The 27,752-nt window shown below is 35.7% G+C and overlaps 1 protein-coding gene across 2 annotated transcripts in view; it reads right to left on the bottom strand.

Moving 5' to 3' along the window:
- The window catches only part of LOC106669222 (ankyrin repeat domain-containing protein 50), a 104,013-nt gene extending 76,495 nt beyond the window's left edge, over positions 1 to 27,518 (bottom strand). For both annotated transcript variants that reach the window (XM_024228058.1, XM_024228060.1), the window contains exon 1: positions 26,985 to 27,518. The gene's annotated coding sequence lies outside the window, so the exon portion shown is untranslated. The remainder of the gene's footprint in view (positions 1 to 26,984) is intronic.
- Positions 27,519 to 27,752: the final 234 nt, after the last annotated feature.

Below are 27,752 nucleotides of genomic sequence, written 5' to 3'. Positions count from 1 at the left end.
GTCTAGTTTTTAAAGTCACTTTTCTGCACTTTCGCCATAATCATTGACAATTTTATTTGAAACATAAAACAACCACTCCATAATTAAAGGTTTTTGTGGTTGATTTGACCTTCCTTATTTTTCCCATTATATATAATTACATTACTTATTATTACATTTATCCCAATATTAAGTAATTCACTACTCGTACGACAAATTTCGTCAGGTGCTTCTAAACCTCAAAAGTAACAAAAAATTTCGTATGTTAATTAGTTAATTCTCAACCTTTTCGCAAATAGTCAACTTTTTTTTTGTTAACTAACGGTTTTGGATTAAATTAAATTTGAAATTTTTTAAGAAAGCAGCTTTGTAGAACTTTCAATTTCATTTTGGGTAAAAACAAAACAACAACACTAAATCTTTCAAAAACAGTTAAATTTAAAATTTGTAAAAAAACTATATATGCACCTCATTGGAAATCTTCACGGTACAGGTTGACAAATTTGATAGCAACTACTTTATTTTATAAGCTTTCTCGAAGTACAATCTTTTCTTTATTAATTCGCATCAAAATGCGGATTTTTATATTAAACGGAAAAAAGTGATGGTGTGAAAAATGGTGAGTGTGGTTAATCTAGTAATTCAACTTATAAAAAAGCACAAAAAAAAAGAAAAATTTAACCGAGCAATCAAACAAAACATATAAAAGAGAGAAAATAAACATAGCAAACCAAAGTAGAAAAATTAAATAAAATATCTACACTAAACACAGAAAAAAAAAATACAGAACCCGACTTTAACTTAATAAAAAAAGCACAAAATGAAAGAAAAATTAAACAAAACACATAAAAAAGAGACAATAAATGCAGAACCACTACTTTTTTATATATATTTTTTTAAATTAGTTTAAAGATGGGTTTTAAATTTCTATATAGTTGTTCTTTTTTGTCTGTGTTTAGGGTAGATATATTGTCCAATGTCTCTGCTATGGTTGTTCGCGAAGTTTACTGTCTCTTGTTTTATGTGTTTTGTTTCACTTGCCTTTCTTTTTGTGCTTTTTTATTAAGTTAAAGTTGGGAAATAAATTTTGCCTAGGACAAAAGGTTGAATTGCTATATTAAACCCACTCGCCTTATTTTACACCGCCACCACCCACTTTTCTCCCATTTAACATACCATTTCTCCATTTTGGTTCATTGTAATTAAAGAAACGATACACGGGTAGAAAACTTATTAAACGAATAAGTTATTCTCTCGTGAATTTTCTCAACGAAAACAAAAATATAATATGTTGAATATGTGCGAAGTGGTTGAGTATCAGGCCATGGTTCATACGAACTTTTTTGTGGCATTTGCGGAGTAGAAGCCCCTGACGAACTTTGCCGTACAAGTAGTGAATCACCCTGTAATTTTTTTAAATATGACTGCATGGTTGTTATTAAATTCTATCTTTCGATAAAAAATTCTTTTATGCATACATATTAATTTTTCCTATTTCTTTGGGTGTTATAATTTTGTTTAATGTGTGTACAGAAGTTGTTCGTATTTCTTTGGTGGTTCCTGATCAGAAGATATCATTACGCGGCTGTAACTGCTTAATTAATTTTATTAACAAGAATAATGGGCATGGTTTTATTTTGAAATAAGTCTTGAGATTCACACGTTCGCGAAATCTCGACAAAACGCCGTGGCTATAATATAGTCCAAAGTTGCGTAATTCGTAAGCATTTTCTTGAACTTTCACGCCAATTATCTCACTGCTGTCGGTAAATGAGCGGTTCAGAATAAAAGCGACACCGTGAGAATATTCGAGTTAGTGTTCAGAGAGGAAAGGATACGTTTATTTAATTAAAAGTATCTACAATTAGACAATGAAAATTCACATAAAAAACATTGAAACGCCAAATTGATACGCCAAATTGATACACAAGGTGTCCGGCTATGTGTTACATACTTAGCCAGTAGATTCTACATTCAAAATGGAACCAAAAAGTCCTAATTAACTATGGTCCAAATCTCAACAGTTTCGGAGTTATTCCACTTTTTCTGATTTTTTATGAATTCACGACCTTCCTTGATGATAACTGCAAAACTAACAAGTTTTGGATAAATCCGATGATACCATTGAAAACTACATTAAATTTCCAATTAGAAATGTTCAATACTAAAATGGTGAACGTTGGTGAAATAAGCATTTTAGTAGCCCGAACTTTGAAAAAAAATTTAACTTGAAAAATTACTATGGTGATTCTAAGCTACTATTTACAAACCTAGAGACAGCACAATTCAGAAAACGTACACCATTTAATATCCTTTTTAGTGATGCAATTGCTTTTTTAATTACTGTTTTCAAAGCTGAAGAAATTGATGAAAGAAAGGAAAAAACCGTGGTTGGCCCTTTATTTAGTTTTTTATTTTTTTTTAATCTTTCCACCTTACCAATCCGTCAACCACGGTTTTTTCCTTTCCTTCATCAATTTCTTCAGCTTTGAAAAAAGTAATTAAAAAAGCAATTGCATCACTAAAAAGGATATTAAATGGAGTACGTTTTTCTGAAATGTGCTGGTCTCTAGGTTTCGAAATAGTAGCCTTAGAATCACCATAGTAAGTTTTTTAACTTTGAAAAAAAAATTATTTTTCAAAGTTCTGGCTACTAAAACGCTTATTTCGCCAACATTTACAAATTATTATTGATCACATCTTATTGGAAATTTAACGTATTTTTCAATGGTATCAACGGATTTGTCGAAAACCTTGTGGAGTTATTGTTTATTTCAAGGAAGGTCGTGAAATATTAAAAAGTCAGAAAAACTGGAATAACTCCGAAACTGTTGAGATTCGGATCATAGTTAATTAGGAATTTTTGGTTCAATTTTGAACGTAGGAACTACTGGCAAATTTTGTAATACGAGTAGCCGAAAACCACATATAAAGATAATTCGGAGAAAAAAAACCTTTCCGTGTTATATATCACCACGAGGAAAGTTAGAGCAAGTGCTCTCACGAGAATACAGGCTGTAAATGTAATTCAATCCCTTCTATATTGATCACAGCGGCACACGGGGTACTTTGCAAGTTTATCGGCAAGACTGCCCTTTTGAACGAATGACCGCCAGCGGTGAAAGAGCAACCATTTATCGAATAAGTCCAGAACCGATTAAAAAACCGACAAAAATTCAGTTTTTCACGATCATTGCCGTTGCCACGGATAATAAGGATAACATATTATATAACTCAGTCTACCGATTTATAATATTTTTGGCATTATGTAAATATTTACAGGACTATCACTTCTCCAAAATACACTCGACGAGGACGCTTGTATTTATTTGTTTCTTTTCCATTATAACTAGGTAAAAAGAATAGTTGATAAAAACATAATTTTTAAAACACTTGTCGAGTGAGTTAATTGGTACTTTATAGTGTTTTCTTCGATGGAACAATAAATTTAACCAAAAAATGAATTATTAATTTTTTCCTTAAAAGTATGGTTTTAAGTCGATAAGACAAACGCTGGCAGATGCTTCGGCCAAAACGTAAGTTGCGTCCTGTACATAACCTAAGTCCCGTTTTAGGGCGACCGGAAGTCTCGATCGACTGTTAGGGATCGTTTTAATGCTCTTCTGCACGACCGTCATTTAACGGCTTCCTTTGTAAGTAGTCAGTTGGCTCCAAAGGTAATGTAAGGATGAGCTCTGCAAGTCATAAGAAGGCACCGTGAGAGTAGACTAGTCTAAACATCGCGCATGAGGTTCTCGTTAATGAAAAGGCATCGGGCAGAAAGGCGAGTATTCGCAAATCAGCTTTGACACTTGAACAATGGGGGGATGTTCTCTCACAGATGCCGGTTTGGTTTGTGGCAATGAAATGACCAATACCGTGTGTGGAGTACACTTCGTGTGCTGTGCATGAGTCTAAGCATTTTCAAAGACAGTCAGTTAAGGTACGAAATAGCATCAAAGCCCATGCCTATACCTAATTGATATACAGACCTTTGACAGCACTAAGGTACATTGGGGAAGTTCTGAACTATTCGCAAATCACCATCTCGCATTGTCACAGTAAGGGATTGTTCCCTTTATAGATGCCGGTTTGGTTTGTGGCAATCAGATGATCGGAACGTGTGTGGAAAACGTTTTGCCTTATGTGCTATACATGAGTCCGCAACCTTTTCAAATACAGTCATGGTATGGGGTAGCATCGATCCTTGACCGAACTAAGGTACATCGAGGAAGTTCTGGACTATCCGCAAATCAGCATCTCGCTTTGACACATGGGCGGTTCTGTTCACAGATGCCGATTTGGTTTGTGGCTATCAGATGACCGGAACGTATGTGGAGAACATTTTGTTTCATGTGCCATGCGTGAATCCACAGCATTTTTAAAGTCAGTCAGTATTGGTATGAGGTACCATCAATGTCCACGCGCACACCTAACTGATTTCATACAGATCTTTGACATTGGGGAAGTTCTGGGCTATTCGCAAATCACCATCTCGCATTGACACAGCAAGGGATTGTTCTCTTTATAGATGCCGGTTTGGTTTGTGGCAATCAGATGAACGGAACGTGTGTGGAAAACGTTTTGCCTTATGTGCCATGCATGAGTCCGCAACCTTTTCAAATACAGTAATGGTATGAGGTTGCATCGATCCTTGACCACACTAAGGTACATCGAGGACGTTCTGGACTATCCGCAAATCCGCATCTCGCTTTGACACATGGGGGTTCTGTTCACAGATTAGGTTGGTGGCTATCAGATGACCGGAACGTATGTGGAGAACATTTTGTTTCATGTGCCATGCGTGAATCTACAGCCTTTTTAAAGACAGTCAGTATTGGTATGAGGTAGCATCAATGTCGACGCGCGTACCTAACTGATTTCATACAGATCTTTGACATTGGGGAAGTTCTGGGCTATTTGCAAATCACCATCTCGCTTTGACACATTGAGGGGTGGTTCTCTTCACAGATGCCTGTTTGGTTTGTGGCAATCAGATTACGGGGACCGTGTATGGAGAACAGTTTGTTTCAGGTGCCATGCGTGAGTACACAGCCTTTCCAAAGAAAATCAGTTATGGTATAAGGTAGCCCACGTCAGTACCTAACTGATTTCATACAGATCTTTAACAGCACTAAGGCACATTGAAGAAGTACTGGAAGCTGTGATTGCATCGCTCTATGTATGGCAACTTTATCCATGATAACGATCGACCGCATTTGGCTCCAGTTGTTACCCATTTCTCGTAGGTGGAGGGATAACCACAATGAATTTGCCAGTACGTTTTCCTGAAATGAATCCTTACAGAAACACTTATGGGACGTAATGAAGAGACGGATTAGACAGTTCTTTTTGAATAATGGGATTTGTTTCAAAAGACGTACGATCGCGTATTTACTCGAAACCTGGAGGTAACCTAGGATTAGGCCTCTGCTGGGCCAGAGGAGGTAATACGCCTTAGACCTATCTCTAAATGATTTATGGTATGGTGTAACTATTATCAAAGTTCACGCCGATACTTTACTATTATAACCTAAATATCATACGGATCGGATCTTTTATCGTACTAAGGTACATCGAGGAACGGAAGCTAGGGTCCTATTCGCTCCATGTATGACATCTTGTTAATGGATGATAATTCTCAACCACATTAGCTTGAATGTCGCCCAATACTTGGGGATTACCATTGGTCAGCACTTTCACCTGACATGAAACCTATAAATCATGGGAGACGGGTTAGACATTGTTCCTCTGATATAATAGCGACATGTAGCTACCTTTTACCAGAAAAAACGTTAGGCTACTCTAGAGAATTTACCTGATAGTAAGAAAGACACGGCTAAATAAATAAAATTGATTAACACCCGTAAAGTCTATCCTCCCGGCTTTTTGAACGGGTACCATTGTGGTTTTCGTACAATGACCTCTAACTGATGAAGCGTTCATTCAGCAGTATTGCTTGATTGTTACTTATTTTTATTACTTATAGGTTCATGAACCAACTAAAGACAGAGAGGATAAGCAAAAGATGAAAGGTACCTATCAAACAGTAGGTTTATCACCCCTCAGACCACCACAAGAGGAAATCTAAGCAAGTTTAGGTTAAATCGTACGCCTCGGAATGCATAGTCCTAAATAGCTGTATTATCAGTAAAGAATAGCATTTGTATTGGACCACTGAGCACAAAGAGAGTCCGAGTCAGTTTATATTCACAATTAACTCATGTATCGTATAAAGAAACTTGTTTGCGTGAACTGTTTGGTTTTTTATTCTATATTTTGCCTCGTCATTTAGAACATAATGTAGTTTTTAAATTCCAGAACAAAGGGCGTTTATTAGAATGAGAAAGGATATAGTTACTTGAAATGCCATTGACTGGGTCAAAGGTTATTTCCGTATCGAGTTAGGTCAATAATGAATGTTTCAAATCGTTAAAAAAATAATGAAACTGTAGAGTAATAAAATGTTTAAAACATTCGTAATGACAGGAAACAACCATAAAATAAGCGAAAATACGAAAAAACTATAAACCAAAAAGAAAACCATTGTTATACTAAAACATTCATTACACAAAAACTGTACTTAAAAAACTACCACTACTTCCCAAAATTATAGCTAAACACGTATATACAGGCGCAAGATGACATTCTCGCCATAATAGGGCAACATACAACATTAAACACATGTAACATACTTAATATTAAAGAACTCATAAACACGAATGATCGAGATTTCTGTATGGCCTGGATTAAGAAACAAATTCAATTCTTACTGCCAAGCTTTCGACCTATTCTAATGTCTTAAATATGTCTACAAATTGGCATAGTTAAATTTTTAATAGGTTTCAAATTTCATTGCAGACCAACTAACCCCAGCAAACGACTGGTAATCCACATTTGAAACCTTCTATTAAAAACTTAATTTTGCCAATGTGTAAATATAGTGAAGATTTCAATTAATCAACATTTTTATATAAGTTCACTAATTTCTTGGTCCGCTTGACCAATTAATTATAACATTTTTATGTAAGGTTGAAATGAAAAAGTTAGTGCTACGAGCGGGATTCGAACCCACGACGTTCGGCTAAATACGCCGCTGCTCTACCACTTGAGCTATCGCGACTTCGATCCACTCGGACACTAACTTCCCATCTCAACCCAACCTTTCGAATTTTCCCTCCTTTTTGCCATTTTTCTATTTCATTTTGGTGTCCGAGTGAATCGAAGTCAAGATAGCTCAAGTCGTTAGAGCAGCGGCGTATTGAGCCGAAGGTCGTGGGTTCGAATCCCGCTCGTAACACTAACCTTTTCATTTCAACCAATACCTTAGAAATGTTAATTAATTGAAAGAAGTAATATATTTTATAATTATAATAATTTAGACCACTAAATACAATGGATTTAATAGTTAAGGTTGTTTTGCCTGATGATGACTTTAAAATAGGTCGAAAGCTTGGCTGTAACAATTGAATTTGTTTCTTCATCCAGACCGTACTAAGTTACAGATTATTCGTGAGTTAAAAAGTGGTCGATACATCTAGCACTTTAAATAAAAACTCATAAATACATAAATTAACAATAACCCACGTATACAACATTAGACGAAAGCAAAAGGACCGAAGGTCACTATGACCACTTAATACACCAGACGGACAAAGATAACGCCGACACCCGATACACTTCTCACGACCATAAATGAAACTTGACTTCTTAAAAAGTACCCAGATCCAACAAAAACATTCAAAATGATCGACAACAACCAAATTACAGTTTTCTCAACCTACAGACACGGAGAAATCACACAAGCTACAAATTGCAAGGCGAACAAAAAATATAACATACTTGGAAACCTAGAAAAAGACAAACACAACTCAGTCGACACAAATCACACCATTTAAAACACTGTAGAAATTAAAAAAAGTAACTAATATAATGTTCAACCAGAGGAAAAAACAGAAAGCCTTCAAAAATACAGTATCAGTTTTCAAAAAACAGGCAACGAGGAGAGGCGGACCAAAATAATCATAAACGAATGAATATAAAATTGATAACTGTTGATGAAGTGCATTTCGTTTTTATTGTACTAAATATAGAGCAATAAATTTATCCTAAGCTTCTGTAACACATTCTTATAAGGAAATTATTTATGAGGGGCGAACTGACCCAGAAGCACTTTAAAATCGTCAAGGCAGCAGCATTCAGTCAACATCGTCGCAGACCCCCAAAACCCTTATATTTCTAAATTCTGTACCCTTGAATTTAAAATTTCCTATCTTTGTCTTTTTCTTAAATATTATAGTAAAGAAAAGGGTGTTGTATGGGTTCGCGATGACGCAATGGCCGAACTAGTTCACGATTCTAATTCTTCTTTTGTCTTTAAAAAGAAAAACAAATGAGATAAACTAATAATATGGTAACAGGAAGATAGAAGTTTGACCGGTATAATTTAATGGCGCCGAACGAAAACCCACGGGAACACGCCATATGGCGCTTTGCGAAGTCGTTTTAAGCCGCACTTCCTAATTAGTTTCGATGACGTCGAAGCCGTTTTAAAAACATAACAAAATAATATCCGAATAGCCGGTCAAAAGTGAAAAACTGGGTAGCCAGGTTTTTAGCCCAATAGCAAGTGTCCAATACAAATTGTTAAAAATATGTCAAGTATTGCGTTGTGTGTATTGTTTGTGTAAAGGATTTATGTTTAATCGTGTAAAATTACACAAATAAAGTAATATTGCAATAAATCAAAAACCAAATGCCGAACGTTTTTGCTCAATCACAATTGTTAAAAAAAACTATAAAATTTTACAATATAATATATTGCCTATGTATTGTAAATATAATCTATACTGAATATATTATATCGTCAGGTCATCCTCCAGCCAGCGGAAAGGAATAATTCGAAGCTGTAAATATTTATCTTTTTTGTGTATTGTACCTATATTTAGGAAATTATTATAATAATATTATTACATGAACAATCCATTCTGTTTCGTGGTCCGATTGACGAAATAAATTCTTTTCAATTAATTAATCTTTACGTAAGGTATTGGTTGAGATAAAAAAGTCAGCGTCACGAGCGGGATTCGAACCCACGACCTTCGGCTAAATACGCCGCTGCTCTGCCACTTGAGCTATCGTGACTTCGATCCACTCGGTCACCAACTTCCCAAAAAGGAGGCTAAATTCAAAAGGTGGGGTTGAGATGGGAAGTTGGTGCCCGAGTGGATCGAAGGCATGATAGCTCAAGTGGTAGAACAGCGCTCGAAGTTTGTGGGTTCGAATCCCCCACTCGTGACGCTGACTTTTTTCATCTCAACCAATGCCTTACTTAAAGATTAATTAATCGAAACATGAACAATGTTGTTGCTGTATAATCAATAGTTCAATCACAAAAACAGAATTACGTAATCAAAATAAACGCCATAACCAAAAATTAAAATTTGCATAATTGATGCGTTCTGTTCATACATGAACATACGCAAAACACGCAGAAAGGAATGTTATCGTAAGTTATTTTAAATAAGAGGCATTTTTGAAGATTGTTTTGTCCACCCGTTACAATCGATACACATTGGATTCGAAAACGGCGCCATAAACCATTTTATATCTGCCCTTATTCCTTAAATAGCTACACGGCAGGGGTTTGTGGTAGTATTTCATGAATAAAATAGAACAGACGTTTAGATTTTTTTTTCATGGACTTATTTAGACTCCCCCTTGCACACCATCACATCCTAAACATTAACAAATCCGGGTATTTAACTAGAAAACGGAGTACCGACATTATTTTTCAAGTCCTTAATATGTGTTAAATTTTAGAAAATTGTATGACTATTTTAAATAATCCATTTACGTTTAGTGGTCTACTTGACTATGTTAATTATTTCAATTAATTATTCTTTTTATTAGGTTCTTGGTTGAGATGAAAAAGATAGTGTCACGAGTAGGATTCGAACCCATGACCTTCGGCTCAATACGTCGCTGCTCTAAACACTTGAGTTATCGTGACTTCGATCCACTAGGGCTCAGACTCCCCCCCCTCTCGTGACACTAACTTTTTCATCTCGACCAAGAACTTACATAAAAAGAATAATTAATTGAAATAATTGACATGGTCAATTAGACCACTACTCATAAATGGTTAATTAATAAGTAAAAAAGTATCACTTCACTAACTGCTCCCCATGGCCATTTCTTAAGTCGCTGAAAATCGAATCCTGATTGAACGACATTTGATAAATGGCAAAAAGAAGAAAAATTCGAAAGATTGTAGATTGAGATGGGGTGTGTCCGAATGGTGCAGCGGCGTATTGAGCGGAAGGTCGTGGGTTCGAATCCCGCTCGCGACACTAGGTTTTTCATCTCAACCAAGACCTTACAAAAAAGAATTAATTGAAACTTTAAATAATGTTAATTTTATTTAAGCGCATGGATCTTTTGAATTGACCCAACTTCCATGAACATCAAAAATCTCATTTGAACGTGTACATGTTTCATTATGTGATTCAAACATTAACATTACCATTATCAAAAAGAAGCCTTCAACAGGGCCAAAACTAAAATGGAGAGATAGTATAGCCTGATGAAGCCGATAATCATGGCTCCTAGTAACGACATAAACAGGTTTTTTTTAATCCAAGCAAAATTTCCAAAAAGCAAAACGGGAAGGGAAAACTCCACCGTTGAGTACAGCACCATCTGTTAATACACTGATGGATCTACGAAAGAAGAAGGGGAGCAGACGTGTTCGATCTTGGGACCAAAAAACCAATCTCTTCCAGGCTTAAATCCATTCAATTGAGACATGTACCCAGTTCAACTTGAACAAAGTGTTCAAAAACAAGAATATAGCTAACATGACTTTCCACCGTCTTTTTATGGTATGAAACATAAAGTTTGTATGTGGTTCAAAACATAAAAATTATATTTGGTTTAAAAATAAGTGGTACATTACTTAAAAACAAACAAATAATACACTAAGGACTTACCTCTCACAAGACTTACGAGATATTAACTCAAACGAAATCTTGGAATACTGCACCGAAATAGGTTAAGCCTCCAATACCTACCGCATCCAATCACTCCATATACTCAGAAACTACAGAAAAAATACACTAGTATTATCCCGGCTGAACTCTATGGAATTAAGAGATGTACCCAGTTTAACCTGAACAAAGGGTACAAAAACAAGAATATAGCTATGATGCCATCATAGGACTAAGTTCAAGCAACATTAGTTCAAAGATGAAACTAAACTTAGATTAGGTTTGCAAAATAAGCTCACCCTCTGCTGGGTCTCAGGACATGTGGGAGATAAAGGCAAAGAGAGAGCGGATGCCTTTGCAAGGAAAGGGGATGACATACCGCTGATAGGTCCCGAGCTCTTCATTCATACTATCAATGAGTATCTTAGACAAAAGACAAAATGAAAATGAGGAAACATTGAAATTCACTTATTGTAAATGATCCAAGAACCTTCTAACAAATTTTTGAGATAACAGATTTCACCAAAGTAAGCAGGAAAACTTCGTATACATGACAGGACACTCCAGGCTGAATGAGCATTGGTAGATGATCCAACAGTAATCCAGTAACTGCAAAGAAGCAGAGGAGACACCAACACACCTGACGCTACGTTTGCCCACAGAAGTGATGATGAAGTGTTTTGGGAGATACAAATATAACCGTAGAATAAATTGAACGACTGAAATCGGATCTCCTTATCAAATTTCTTGATGAACTAGGACTGGTGTGCTAGAGGTATAGAACGTGGGGTACAATAGCCCTCAAAGGGCGCAGTATATCATACATCCCTAACATTACAGCTTAATCTTTTTACATGGTTCAAGCAGTAATGAATTATATTAAATAGCCAAAATTGTAACATTTGTGTCCTAGAATGGGAAGATCAATTTTTATTAAACTATGTTTCTTAGGAAAACCAAAAGAACGTAATTGATGAGTGAATTTTTATGGATGATGTAAAACGTATTCAGGCTACATACTATGTACTTTTTCATTTTATTCCATTTGCAATGTTTATGGTTTTCTCGGACCAATCTCTTCATTCGAAGTCCTTTTTGTTTGGCCTTAAATGGAAAAATGAAATAACAGATTTTGCGTCAAGCCTGCTAGATATCGGTCGACCACGTCCTACGCCTACATTGCTCAACCTCTATTTCAAAATCGTGTTTCGTTAATTTCAGACTGAGAAGGATGAGCCTACCCCTGACAGAAACAGGACGAAATGCCACGTGTTTCCAAGACGGAAAGAAACAGTTACACTTAAGATGAGAACTCTCTCATAATAACTCTGGATTGTTGTTTGTCAAATTGCGAGGATGTGGGCGCTTGGCTTTATTACAGTTGGACACCACATCAAGGCTTTGTTAATCATTTTAGTACAACGGGCCGTTTAGACTCCTTAAATAAATGTTCGCTAATGTTTATGCCCCACCCCAAAGCAAAACAAAACAAATTTGTTCTGAACACAGTTCGAAATTAAAAGATAAAATATTCAAATCTTAAGACCTGGCATAACTCAGCATAATCAAGCATTAGTAAAAAATAAATAAAAACGTACTAAAATGTATCGTCTTCAGAAGTGGATGGAAAGACACTTCTTCGTGCGTTTCCTCGTATCGAAATAAATAAACTTTTGTGCAATCTTTAGCCAGCAATTCAAGATAGGCGGAAATATTCAAATTCCCTGCAATTAAAAAATATAAAAATAACCTAATGAAAAGAGAGAGAGAGAGAGAGAGAAAGAGAGAGAGAGATGTTGATGACATACACGCCATAAGAGGACCTAAATTCCACAAAACAAAACAAATAAAACAAGTTTGTGCAACCTTTAGCCAGCAATTCAAGATACGCGGAAATATTAACTTCCCAGCAATTAAAAAATATAAAGAATAACATAACGTAGAGAAAGAGAGATAGAGAGAGAAGAGAGAGGGAAANAGAAAGAGAGAGAGGAGAAGAGAGAGAGAGAGAGAGAAAGGAGAAGAGAGAGAGAGAAGAGAGAGAGAGAGAGGAGAAGAGAGATAGAAGGAGAGCGAAGGAGACTGGGAGAGAGGAGAAGAGAGAGAGAGAGAGAGACAGAGAGAGAGAGAGAGAGAGAGAGAGAGAGAGAGACAGACAGACAGACAGAGACAGAGAGAGAATGAGACAGAGAGAGAGGAAAAGAGAGAGAAGGAGACAGAGAGAGAGAGAGAGAGACAGAGAGAGAGAAGAGAGAGAGGGGGGAGACAGAGATAGAGAGGAGAAGAGAGAGAAGGAGACAGAGATAGAGAGGGAGACAAAGAGAGAGAAGAGAGAGAAGGAAATAGAGAGAGACAAAAGGGAGAGGGAGACAGAGAGAGAGAGAGAGAGTGAGAGGGAGAGAGAGAGAGACCGACAGATAGAGTGAGAGTGTGAGAGAGAGACAGAGGGAGAGGGAGAGGGAGAGTGAGAGAGAGAGAGTGAGAGATAGAGAGGGAGACAAAGAGAGAGGAGAAGAGAGAGAAGGAAATAGAGAGAGACAAAAGGGAGAGGGAGACAGAGAGAGAGTGAGAGGGAGAGAGAGACCGACAGATAGAGTGAGAGTGTGAGAGAGAGAGAGGGAGAGGGAGAGTGAGAGAGAGAGAGAAAGAGAGAGAGACTGAGTGAGTGAGTGAGTGAGTGAGTGAGTGAGTGAGTGAGTGAGTGAGTGAGTGAGTGAGTGAGAGAGAGAGAGAGAGAGAGAGAGAGAGAGAGACCGACAGACAGACAGACAGATAGAGTAAGAGTGAAAGTGAGAGTGGAAAGAGAGAGAGAGACGTTGACGACATACACGTCATAATAGGACCTGAATTCCTTGCATAAAAAGACCGAATACAACAGTATAAACTTCCTCGGCTTATCTATTACACAAGTCCCCAATAATTCAACCTGCAAAGAAAACCATAGGAAACGAACAACATAACGCCTGACTCGAAACACCCACACAGGCACAAAATGACAGGATTCAAATATTTAACGCAGAGAAAAATCAGAAACACGGCATTAAGGAGCAACCAACACAAAGCACAAACAATAAAAACCATAGCATATAACCACAATTGTAACATAAACAATAAACTAGTAGAAAAAGGCTGCTCAATGTGACCCACATAGAAGAAACAAGTCATACCTTGTATGACTGTATTATATAAGTTAGTATTAGGCTAGATTATACATTGCATGCGTTGGGGGCTGAGACCCCGGTTGGAGATTAACTACGTTGGTTGAGAAGCGAAGATGTACTGAGCTCTGGCTTAAGGGAGGACACTTGTGGCCCAGGGTAGGTTAACTTAGGTATAAACCCTAGGATCAGCATATCAAGGAGTGACAACTCTTCGGGGTGAAAGTCCGAATAAACTAGTAAGACGAAATATATTCAAAGACAAAACGACATCCCAAAAAAAAACATTAAATGGATCAAATTTACGTAAGTAAAGAAACGTACAACTGTTCAATCAATTTAACAAATTAGACAAAAACTGCACTGAAGATAACAACCACAAATAGAAAACTGCATGGGTCAAAACATCTACAAGACTAACAATAAATATAATAACATGGAAATTCGAAGAATAATAGATCAAATAGACAGAAGAGAAAATAAAAGACAGATGCAAAGAACAGATAACAGAAAAAATTGAATGAGTTTACGTACTTGAAAACCAAGAAATATACAAACAACAAATTCAACACAATAATTGGTAGACTAGTTATTATAAATTTTGGAAAGACTACTGGCATATATCCTAAATAACAAAATTTGTTCNAAACATATACAAGACTAACAATATATACAACAACATGGAAATTGGAAGAATAATACGTCAAACAGACAGATAACAGAAAAAAGTGAATGGGCTTAGATACTTGAAAGCCAAGAAATATACCTACAACAAATTCACCACAATAGCTGGTAGTCTAGATGTTTTGAATTTCGGAAAGACTACTGGCAAATATCCTAAATGCCAAAATTTATTCAATAAAAATATTTTGGATTTATGTACTAGAAATGTGTGGTGTTTAGTGACCGTTAGCCAATAATCGTTATCAAAAAATCTATAAGCTATCAATCAGAGAACTTTTTGTTGAAATGCAGATAACCCAAGGCCCTGAAGATGATCTCAACAAAGATCGAAACGTTGGCACGTCGAAGAAAATGTTTTTCTAAAACCTACGTCACACCAGACCGCATCTCACCATCTCCAAATAATCATTGGCTAACGGTCACTAAACACCACACATTTCAACACGAGAAGAACATGGGATTCTATGAGCAGATTTCAACTACATATGGACACTAAGCAAAGAATATTCTCACGGACATCGCCAACAATGAGAAGAACTTGCATCGGCTATCAATCAGAGAACTTTTTGTTCAAATGCAGACAACACAAGGCCCTGAAGATGATCTCAATAAAGATCGAAACGTTTGCACGATAAAGAAAATGTTTTTTTAAAACCTACGTCACACCAAACCGTATCTCACGATCTCCAAATAATTTATGGACTGGTTTATTTCATGATTAAGTTGAATAGAACTCAGGGTCGGAGGGATCACTGGAATCAATGTCAGCTTATCAAAATGTTAAAAATTCTACACCCAAATTGATTGATTATGATTTGCTATCAGTGTAATTTTCACATTTTGTACAAAAACGTTTTCGTTTATCTGTCAATGTTTTAATGCATTATGCTTATCTTCAGTAGTCGTTTAGTCATAGTTGAAAGATAGTGAGGACAGCTAGACCGGCAAAATGTTAACAATTCGTATATCTTTAGCTATGTCAGGATAATTCTACTTGTATAACTCTCGAACGATTGATTAGTTACAGGTAGGGGACGATTTTCGCCGGTGGAATAAACAACTATGGATCGATGTCAAGAATATTGACTAGGAAGGTGACTCAATAAAATTTGAAATCGGGGCGTGTCCACTTCTTCATAAGTAATTAGGGCCTCCTAAACTGGAATTGATCGAAAAGAAGGAGACTATATGACGGCGCCCAGTCTGGATCGATGCCGGTATTCCAATATGCTGGCTAATATTCCTCTACAGACTTTTCTGATACTACCTGGTTAAATTAATAAAGGTGTTCGGGTTCATACTGGAAAAATAAATGTGCAGCTATAATGTATAGCCCATTAATATACACATTAGGATGATCGAAGGATTAATAAAAATAAGACACAAACAACTCTCCCCAGTACACCTTACAGACTTATTAAATTGCAAACTTATTAACACGACTTGCTTAAATCTATCTTACTTTTAGGTTTATTAACTGCGCCAACTTCATTACAAATGTAATAATTTGTAATATAATTTCATATTATCATTTAATAAAGTACTCGATATCTCTCCATCACCCTTTACACTATTATATAACTAACGTAATTCAGGGTAGATGGTGGACTTAATATTACGCATTAGACCGCTCACGCTAAACATTCACGCCAATAAATACACTCTCAAGACATTTTAAGTACACAAACCTATCAGTACTATATATAATAAGACAACCCTGTTCCAAAAATCAGAACACGGTACCTAAAGATTCGCTGGCGTGCTCAAGCACAATTCTTATATTGGGTGGCATTCCTACTTGCTCCCTATATGTAGCCAAGGAATTATATGGGACACACTGAACAACCGTTCTCTGTATGCCGGGCTTTGGCCCAAAAATGTCTGTATGTCAACCGCACATGGCCAATTCTAAGTCGGATTCGGATGGTCCTTCTTCGACGGTTCGGATTCCCCCCGGGTACCCAGTCCATCTCGTCATTACCATATTTTTAACTCGTTTAGCGTTTAGCGGGTCGGATAGCAAGGTCTGCCCTTTTCCAAATTAATTGAAGTTTGTCCACAACTGAATTAAATTATCAATTAATTCAAAATTTGTCCCGTAATTAAGGGGATGCAAGCCCAAGGCCGCCCCGATACCTCCTTAACTTTATATCAACTTAATTGTTTTAAAACTCTGGCAAACAACCTTATGCGGTTAATTTGTTGGAAATCCATTTCCTTTCACTTAAGATACGCAGGACTTTGCGGCTAATTTCCGTAATATGTTCAAATTTAGGATCATGATAAAGAAGCCATTCGAAAACAATTTCTACATCACATCAAGAGTGTACTGTACAATGGATTCATGCCATGTCATAATAAACATAAATCAATTTTAACTAAATATGACTAATCTATTTTTTTTTAAATATTATAAACAATTTAAAGTTCAGTCTACGTTCTTAAAATTACTTTTCCTTAGTCTGAAACCACGTTATTATGTATTTATACTAATCCATTGATTAATAGGCCATAATCAAAATTCACCATAAATCCAATAAAGCTAACAGTGGCCCATTAAATAATTACACATTATCAACATGAAACCAAAAACTTCAAAAAACACATAAAAAATGGCAAAATAATTAAATTGAGCCTTTTTGTTTTATTAAACTTTGTAATCGAAGTAGACGAGGTCAATACTTGCCAGTGACATCAGGTAAAAGAATTGATGAAAATATTATTTGAATAATTTACATTTAGAAAAATTTTCCATAAATTACAAACCTATATATCTCAATCTTCACGTTTTGTTAAAAAACATAATCTCTAAGCTTATATTTATATATACCGTAAGCATGGCATGTTTTATAGGCATTTATAAGAAATAAAAACTTATTAAAGTTAACTAACATTGAACTTTTTTTAAGTGGTGTAATTTTCAGACGAACAATTTAATAGTACAGGGACAATTGTATAATCGTGTCAACCCTTGAGATATCGTTAAATCTTAAATACATTATTTGTATTATGTATTTAATAGATTAGGTTTCGTGGTCTGATTGAACAAATAAATTCTTTTCAATTAATTAATCTTTAAATAAGGTATTGGTTGAGATAAACAAGCTAGCGTCATGAGCGGGATTCGAACCACGACCTTCGGCTAGATACGCCGCTGCTCTACCAATCGAAGTGGATCGAAGTCACGATAGCTCAAGTGGTAGAGCAGCGGCGTATTTAGCCGAAGGTCGTAGGTTCGAATCCCGCTCGCGACGACTTTTTATCTCAACCAATACCTTACTTAAAGATTAATTAATTGAAAAGTATGTATTTAATTATTGTTTACTAAGATAAAGGTGTATGCCAGTGAAGTTGACAAAAAAAATCGGTTTTTGTACTTATCTTGAAAATATTAACCAGAAATGTATAAAATCCACATTGGATTATAGATATTTTATCCACCCCTAATCCGAGACCCATCCTTGCACGCGGAATTGAATTTAGCGTGTCGCGTTGGGCCGGACGATAAATTCGGCAAAGTATCCAATCCAATAATATAAACATAATAAATAATTCCATGAGAATGACAAATATTCGGTATTCAGAAAAATACGAGGCTCTTCATTTGGGGGCTTTGCGTGGTTTATTTACCCCATTCTGTTTTGTTCTGGGGGAAAGATAAACAAATGAAATAACAAAAAGGCATAATTTCAATTTTTTGTTTTCTTCGTGCAAAGATATCAGAAAGAAGTCGGCAGACGATCGTTTGATTGCAAAAGTAAAGTAACAACATTGGGACAAACATATTTACTCTTTAGCCTATAAAAAAGAAGTTATTGAGACAGCACATATAATATACATTCAAAGACAAAAAATTTGTTATTTACTTCAAACCATACGTTATAATAATTACAACATTTTAATGTAAACCAAATTAAGCGAGGTCTGAAGTTTACGAGTTTGAAACAAAATTCACCAAAACACCGGAAAATCATTTATAGAGAGGTCTAAGGTGTATTACCTCCTCTGGCATAGTAGAGGCCTAATCCTAGGTTTCGAGTAAATAGTCTTTTGAAACAGAATCCCATTATTCAAAAAGAAATGTCTAATCCGTCTCTTCATTACGTCCCATAAGTGTTTCTGTAAGGATTTCAGGAAAACGTACTGGCAAATTCATTGTGGTTATTCCTCCACCTACGAGAAATGGGTAACAACTGGGGCCAAATGCGGTCGATCGTTATCATGGATTAAGTTGTCATACACAGAGCGAATTCGATCACAGCTTCCGGTACTTCCTCAATGTACCTTAGTGCTGTCAAAGATCTGTATGAAATCAGTTAGGTACGGGCGTGGACTTTGATGCAATCTCATACCATAACTGACTTTCTTTGAAAAGGCTGTGTACTCACACATGGCACCTGAAGCAAAACGTTTTCCACACACATCTGATTGCCACAAACCAAACCGGCATCTGTGAAGAGAACAACCCCTTAATGTGTCAAATCGAGATGGTGATTTGCGAATAGTCCAGAACTCCCACCATGTACCTTAGTGCTGTCAAAGATCTCTATATCAGTTAGGTACAGGCATGGACTTTGATGCTATTTCGTACCTTAACTGACTGTCTTTGAAAATGCTTAGACTCATGCACAGCACACGAAGTGTACTCCACACACGGTATACCATGACTTTCTTTGAAAAGGCTGTGGATTCACGCATGGCACATGAAGCAAAACGTTTTCCATACAGATTCCGATCATCTGATTGCCACATACCAAACCGGCATCTGTGAAGAGAACAATCCCTTAATGTGTCAAATCGACATAGTAATTTGCGAATTGTCCAGAACTTCCTCAATGCACCTTAGTGCTGTCAAAGAGCTGTATGATATCAGTTAGGTACGGGCGTGGACATTGATGCTACCTCATACCATAACTGACTGTCTTTGAAAAGGCTGTGGATTCATGCATGGCACATGAAGCAAAACGTTCTCCACGCACGTTCCGGTTATATGATAGACACAAACCAAATTGGCATCTGTGAACAGAACCGCCTAATGTGTCAAAGCGAGATGCTGATTTGCGAATAGTCGCCTTTCTACTCGGTGACTTTCCATTAGTGAGAACCTCATGCGGGATGTCTAGACTAGGCTATTGTCACGAAGCCTTCTGATGATAACTGTGACGATCGTCTCTAGCCGTCGTGCGTCTTCCGATGGAGACTTTAGGTGGCCCTAAATCACTATAGACCTTGGTGAATGGTAGAGCACGGAACACCTAATATACTTAAACTATGACCCTACGTCCTTCGTTGGCCAAAGCATCTGCTTGAGGGGATGTCAACTAAAAACCATTCTTTTTAGAAATAATTTGTTATCCAAATTTATTGTTTCATCAAACAACTCACTCGACAAATTGGCTATGGAAATGATCAAATTGAACTGATTTTCTTTATTTTTAATTCAAAGAGTGTAAAATGATTAGTCACACTCTACAAAGATAAACAAGTTATTAATGCTGTTATTACGGAAAATAAACAAATAAATACAAGTGTACGGGTTTTATTTTTTATCTTTGAGAGTATAATTCGAGGGTGTGCCTTTTAAGAAGAAAGCTCTAGTTAAGCCTCGACATTAGGGTTTCGAATCTTTAAATACCGTTCCAGTAGATGAATGACCAGGGTTCCATCAATCTGCCCAGACGTAACCATTACTCGAATTATTTCTGTAACTTTCTTGATATTTTATGAGCTAAGCCAATAAAACAACAATCCTGTTCCAATTATGATTCTAGAGACATGTGTATTTGTTTTTAATGCTATAAGAAACAATGAACGGAATCATATTTTATTTAAATATTGCTCAAATATCAATATGTGTATTAAAGAAGAAGTGTATAGATCTCTTAGGAAAAAAATTAATTAAAGAACGCCAGTTTAATATGTAAAAATGTGTGGTGTTTAGTGACAGTTACTTGTTGATTATTTGGAGGTCGTGAGATGAAGTCTGGTGTGACGTAGGCTTTAGAAAAACATTTTCTTCATCGTGCCAACGTTTCGACCTTTATTGAGATCATCTTCAGGGATCATCTTCATTGAGAGTGCCCAACAGACAAGAATGACACATCTACACGGAAAACAAACACTTTGAGCCGTGAAGATGATCTCAATAAAGATTGAAACGTTGGCACGATAAAGAAAATGTTTTTCTAAAACCTATGTCACACCAGACCGCATCTCACGACCTCCAAATAATTAATATGTAAATATTTGAAGTACATATGTATTAAAAGAAGTGAGTAACACACCTTGAAAATCCCCCTCACCCAAAGAAATTTAATAAATACAATGAACAAGAAGAACACAAAAACTTATCTTTACAAAAAAGTGTATACGGTTTAAGGGTAGGGGTTTCTAAAAGCTGAATGGTAATTTACGAAGTTTGTAAAGATACAAGCCTAACAGAAAGCGACACGGTCTTTAAAGATAACCGTCCATGTTATTCGTGTTTTTCAAAACGAATATTATCAAACAAACTTTATACATTGAAAAGTAGACCTGTAAGAAAAAAAAATCTCTTGGCAACACAGCCCGAACTTTTCCAGATGTAAACATGCTTTTCCTCTTAATTATCGGAAGCATTTCTCTTTTGCTGCATTATTAAAAGGCCGACTGCTGAATTTACAATCGCAAGTACGACGTATTTTAACGGAAGAACTTTGAACTTTTAAAAAATTCCTATTTGATTACTATTTCTTGAATATTTTCATGAGCGCTGAATATAAATATAAACAGTCTTTCAAGTTCGAAAAATTAACTTAATCTGAATTATTGTAAGAACGTAATATTAGATAATGTACTGAGCATTAGTATAAGAATAACTGCTAATGTTGTTACGTGTGTTGGTTCAAAAATTAATTTTAATCTTTTATGTAAGGTATTGGTTGAGATAAAAAAAGTCAGTATCACGAGCGGGATTCGAACCCACGACCTTCGGCTAAATACGCCGCTGCTCTACCACTTGAGCTATCGTGACTTCGATCCATGGACACCAACTTCCCATCTCAACCAACCTATTTGAATTTTCGCTCCTTTTTTCACCCTCATTTTTCAAATTAATTTAATTAATTGAAAGAGGTTATTTGGTCAATCGGACCACCAAATCTAATGGATTTAATTAATTTTAATTATAATTATTTTATTAAACTCTAGCAATAATCTTATTGGTCTAAACTCTGTTCTTTACAGTTTATTTATAATCTCTCTCTTATCAAAGCTGCGGCAAGTTCATAAAATATACGTATATTTAAACTGTAAATCGTTCTTATTTTTAATGGGATAAATTATTCATTATTCCGTCAATATTTATTCATTTTTCTTTGTCTAACAATTATAACATAGGCGGTGGAAATGGCATAACTGCCATGTGTAAAAATTTTGGTCAAATGGATTAATTGCGGATTAATTTTGATTTGTTATCCAAATATTGAGCAGATGTCCCCAAGTGGTGTCAGGGTCCGCGCGTTCTTGCTTTTTTCCGAAGCCAACAAAGGCAAAATCTACTTGGCGCGAAATTTTGTTTACTTCTCACTATTTCTCGAGAGAGACGGAGTAATTTATACATAATATTGAATAAAAAACAAAACTTTTTAACACAGCTTAATATAAAAATGTTTTTTGGTAAAACAACGTAACTAGCATTTGTTTTAAATATAGAAAACTATAGAGAATATGATTTTTTTTTTTTAATGTCAAAAACCCTATCAACGATCCGACCATTTTCGATTTTTTCCTTGGACCAACGTCGAGGCTGAACGCAAAAGGGAAATTCGGACATAGCATGCGGAAATGCCGAAAACCTCTAGGATTTTTTCTAATTTTGATATTAATTATACCCAAACGACCTTCTCCTTGCAGGTGTACCGCAGGGCAGTGTTCTGGCACCCGTGCTACCAAGAGTACATAGCAGACCTCCCACCCCATCCTCAAACCACCACCCTAACCTTTGCAGACGATACAGCGATCCTTTCCGTCAATTCTGATCCAGACAATTTCTACTCGAAACCTTCAAGAACAGGTCACACTACTGGAATCATGGTGTAAAAAAAAAGATTAAAATTCAACCCAGAAAAATCCATTCACATAACCTTCAACTTCCGCAAAAAGATCCCACCTCTAGTTTACTTCAATCAAATACCCCTCCCAACTGCGGGCCAGGTGCGGTACCTAGGACAATATATTGACAAACGACCATTTTGACTTTTTCCCTGGACCAACGTCGAGGCTGAATGCAAAAGGGAAATACGGTCATAGCATGCGGAAATGCCGAAAACCTCTAGGATTTTTTCTAATTTTGATATTAATTATACCCAAACGATCTTCTCCTTGCAGGTGTACCGCAGGGCAGTGTTCTGGCGCCCGTGCTACCATGAGTACGCAGCAGACCTTCCATCCTCAAACCACCACCCTAACTTTGCAGATGGTACAGCGATCCTTTCAATAAATTCTGATCCAGCCATTTCCACTCGAAACCTCCAAGAACACCTCCCACTACTGGAATCATGGTGTAAAAGAAAGATTAGAATTCAACCCAGAAAAATCCATCCACATAACCTTCACCTTCCGCAAAAAGATCCTTCCTCCAGTCTACTTCAATCAAATGCCCGTACCAACTGCGGACAAGGTGCGGTACCTAGGACTTTATATTGACAAACGACCATTTTCCCTTTCTTCCTTGGACCAACGTTGAAGCTGAATACAAAAGGGAAATTCGGTCATGGCATGGGGAAATGTCAAAAATCTCTATGATTTTTTTTAATTTTTAACATTAATTATCCCCAAGCCACCTTCTCCTTGCTGGTGTTCCGCAGGGCGGTGTTCTGGCGCCCGTACTGTACCATGTGTACACTGCAGACCTCCCATCCCACCCTCAAACCACCACTCCAACCTTTCCAGACGGTACAGCGATCCTTTCCGTCAATCCAGTCATTTCTACTCGAAACCTTCAAGAACATCTCACATCTGGAATCATGGTGTAAAAAAATGATTGAAATTCAACCCAGAAAATTTCATCTACATAACCTTCACTTTCCGCAAAAAGATCCTTCCTCCAGTCTACTTCAATCAAATGCCCGTACCAACTGCGGACAAGGTGCGATACCTAGAACTATATATTGACAAACGTCTGACGTCGAATCCTCACACATAAAACGACAAGAAGTTATGAAACTTTACAGAGCACTTTAACGACTTCTTCACAGACGTTCTAACCTACCTTTCTTAAACAAAAGACTACTTTATAATACCCTAGGGAAGCCGATATGGACTTATGGACTGGAAGCCAAACATTCCAATATCCTACGCATCCAAAGAACCCAATCCATAATCCTCAGAAAAATCCTTAATGATCCCTTTTCCAACGTGCAACGAAACTACTCATATGGACCTAAATATTCCTTTTGTCCAAGAGATAATCCACTCCCGTTACCAAACATTTTACACAAACCTCTCAACCACTATAAATCCTCAAATTCAAATCCTTCCAACCCTCCTCTTCTATCCAGTGACAACAATTAAATACTTAGGACTTACCTACATACCAAAATGAAGATAATTGTAATATACAATAAAAAAAACATATATTCAAAAGCTTGGTTTAGAAGAGAAAGTTGTTTGGTTTTTAAAGTTAATGCAAACAATTTTTTTTTTACGCTTCTATTTTCAACTAAAAACCTTTCACATATTGTATGAAAGCAGTTAAATACACAGATTGTCACTGAGTGAAATTCATTTCTTTACATTTGATTGTAACATTGTTTTTGGTTGAGTTATAAAGAGTTGTCAGGGGTCCGCTTATCCTCGCTCCGACAAGAGTTGTCAAACGTCAAACCAAGAATTGGATTGCAAGCCGCAGGAGACGTCAATGATTTTATTATGTCATTTACATAAATCATACGACACAACTGACAATAGCACAGATAAACAAACGTTATAGAATGTCAGTTTATAATAAATCAGAATACAACGATGTATGTTTTTAAATCATTTATATTTCAATTTTATTGTATCTCTATATTATTTTTTTATCTTAGTTGGTTTATTTTTCTTTCAAAATACTCCATTTAAATTTCTAAATTCGGACAGACTAACGAATTGTTGTCAGGGTCCGGCTAATCTTGCTTTGTTTCAAGTCAAACGACAATAAAATAAAAAAATCGATCTTGGTTCACTTTCATTTTTTCTAAATGTTTTCATTCCTTATTTTAATTGTTGATGTTCACGGGATAGAATTTAGAGTAAAGAAAAATTGTTTCAACACGTTTGTATATGTTTATACTACAATAAAATTAATTAAAATATTTTTTATAAATGAGAATTGATTTGTAAGAAGACAAAATTGTTTCAAAACAAGGAGAACGAAAATTGTCTTCGGGGTTCATAAATTGCTTATGAGTTCAGCCATCACAACATGAAATAAAGGTAATAACATGAAATGTCAAACGTCTATTATTTTGCAAGTTTCGATTTTCAGCTTTATTGTATGTTTTTAAATCACTTATAATTTCGTTTTTATATTATTTTTACTCACTAACGATTTTTCTTTCATAAGAGGTATTTACTTCGAAACGTTCAAAAATTGGGAGAATTGCTGTGTTGTTGACGTTGTAAAATGAATAAAGTCAGGGTCCGCCGATTCTCGCTGTTTTCTAGATCAAAATGCAAACTAGAAATTCGGTCAAGAAAGGTTCAGTCATCATAACAACACGAAATGTCGAAGATATAAAAAAAAAAGTTCAAAAGCTTTCCTAATGAAAAAAGCCAGGGTCCGTCAATTCTCGCTGTTTTCTTGACACAACATGAAATATCTAAAATCCCTGGAATTTTTTTTGTAAATTGCAATCCAATGTCGTATGTCCGAAGTCCAGTTTTTGTCAACCAAAAAATGTTTAAAAAAAAAAAGAAAAAAAAATATAAAAAATCACAAATTAATAAATCAAAAACTTCAAACGTTCACTTCAGCCATCACAACATAAAATGAAGGTAACAACATGAAATTTCGATTTTCAGTTTAACAGATTTGATTCGAAATATGTAATAGTTTTTGTGTTTATTTTTATTTTTTTTTATTTTTTAGAAAGTCTATTTTTTAATATTTCCATTTTCAGTTTTATTATGTATGTTTATATATGTTTTTAAATCACTTATAATTTCGCTTTATGCCTATTTTCACTCGTTAACAATTTTTTTCCCACAAGACGTTCATTTAAATTGCTAAATTTGGTCAGACTGAACGAGGGCGAATCAGTCAGGGTCCGCCTATTCTCGCTTTGTTTTAAGTCAAAACGACCTTTGTCCAGAAGAGAAATCAACAAGAAAGATATTAAGAAGAGAAGTCGCAAATTAATAAAACAAAAACTTTAAACTTGGTTCTCTTAAACTTGACACAACATGAAATGTCAAAAAAAACCCTAGGATTTTTTTTGCATTTTAAATCAGAATCCGACGATAATGTTTTTAAATCACTTATAATTTCGTTTTATATATATTTTCACTCGTTAACCAGATTTCTTTCACAAGTCGTTCATTTAAATTGCTAAATTTGGTCAGACTGAACGAGGGCGAATTGTCAGGGTCCGCCTATTCTCGCTTTGTTTTAAGTCAAAACGACCAATCTTTGTTCAAAAGAGAAATGAACAAACTATCAAGAAGAGAAGTCGAAAATTAAAAAAACAAAAACTTCAAACTTGGTTCACTTCTTTCTAAATGTTCTCATTCGTTATTTTAATAGTTGATGTTCATTGCATAAAATTTAATATAAAGAAAACTTGTTTAAACTAGATTTTGTATCTTTATATTAAAATAAAATTAATTAAAATAATTTTTTATAATGAGAATTGATTTGTAACAAGGCAAAATCGGTTCAAAACAATGAGAACGAAATTACCTTTGGGGGGGTCACAGATTGCTTATGTGTTCAGCCATCACAACAACATCAAATGAAGATAACATGAAATTTCAATTTTCAGTTTTACTGATTTGATTAGAATTATTTAATAGTTTTTGTTTCTTTTTATTTTTTAAATTTTTTGAAGTGGTTTTGTTTTTGGCGTTATAAAACCGTTTTTTTTATTTCTATCGCTGGTATTATTTTAAGGTATAATCATTTTTCAAAGTGAATGTAAAATACGGTTCAACTTACAGATTCAGAAAGGTGGAGATGAAACTTTCGTCATTGGATGAAATGCGTCCACAAATCCGCTTAGAACGTGAACTGTAAGCGTCCCGACTTCCCGATTTTCGTCAATGGGCGAAGAGACGGCTGGCCGAAAGAGAAACAACGCGAGATGCCGATCTTTGTTTACAAACAACAACCCGATTTCGAAAAGCATAAACAACACGATTCGCCTGTCCGAGGGCCGGATGCGTCCGTGGGTCGACACGGATCGGCCCGAGGTGTAGAACCGAAAAGTCGACCGATTTGGACAGAGTTCGATTTCCCTTTTCAAAAACGAGAAAACCACTTATTTCACAGATTCCGGCCAGTTAAAATAAACCGAGGGAAAAAATCGATAATTTCACTTTCAACCCCGACCCGGCTGTCCTCAGTGACAAGACTACAATAAATAGTCAACATGTTATGAACCAGTCTGGTTAAGCGTCTCATGAAATATCGTACTTTTCCCTTTCCGTCCAAATTCCCCCAAATCACTTCAACGCCACTTTAAAAAGACTCACATAAGTTAAAAAATGTATGATTCAACATAAAAAAAACATAATGCAACAATAATTGACACTGACAGTGTTCATCAACATAGTTCTAATGTTCAAAAACAAAAAAAAAACTAAAACAATACACCATCCACGTTTCAATGTAACAATATAAACAAATTATATTTCCAATTAAACTAAGAAATAAAAATTATTAAATAATTAAAAATGATTAATATAAATAAAATATCCAAGCAAC

Source organism: Cimex lectularius, unplaced genomic scaffold, assembly GCF_000648675.2.
Source record: "Cimex lectularius strain Harlan isolate CLEC.00 unplaced genomic scaffold, Clec_2.1 scaffold216, whole genome shotgun sequence".
Classification (NCBI taxonomy): Eukaryota; Metazoa; Arthropoda; class Insecta; order Hemiptera; family Cimicidae; genus Cimex; species Cimex lectularius.
Note: the sequence above shows the minus strand (reverse complement) of the source record. Positions and strands in the feature narration are given on the sequence as shown.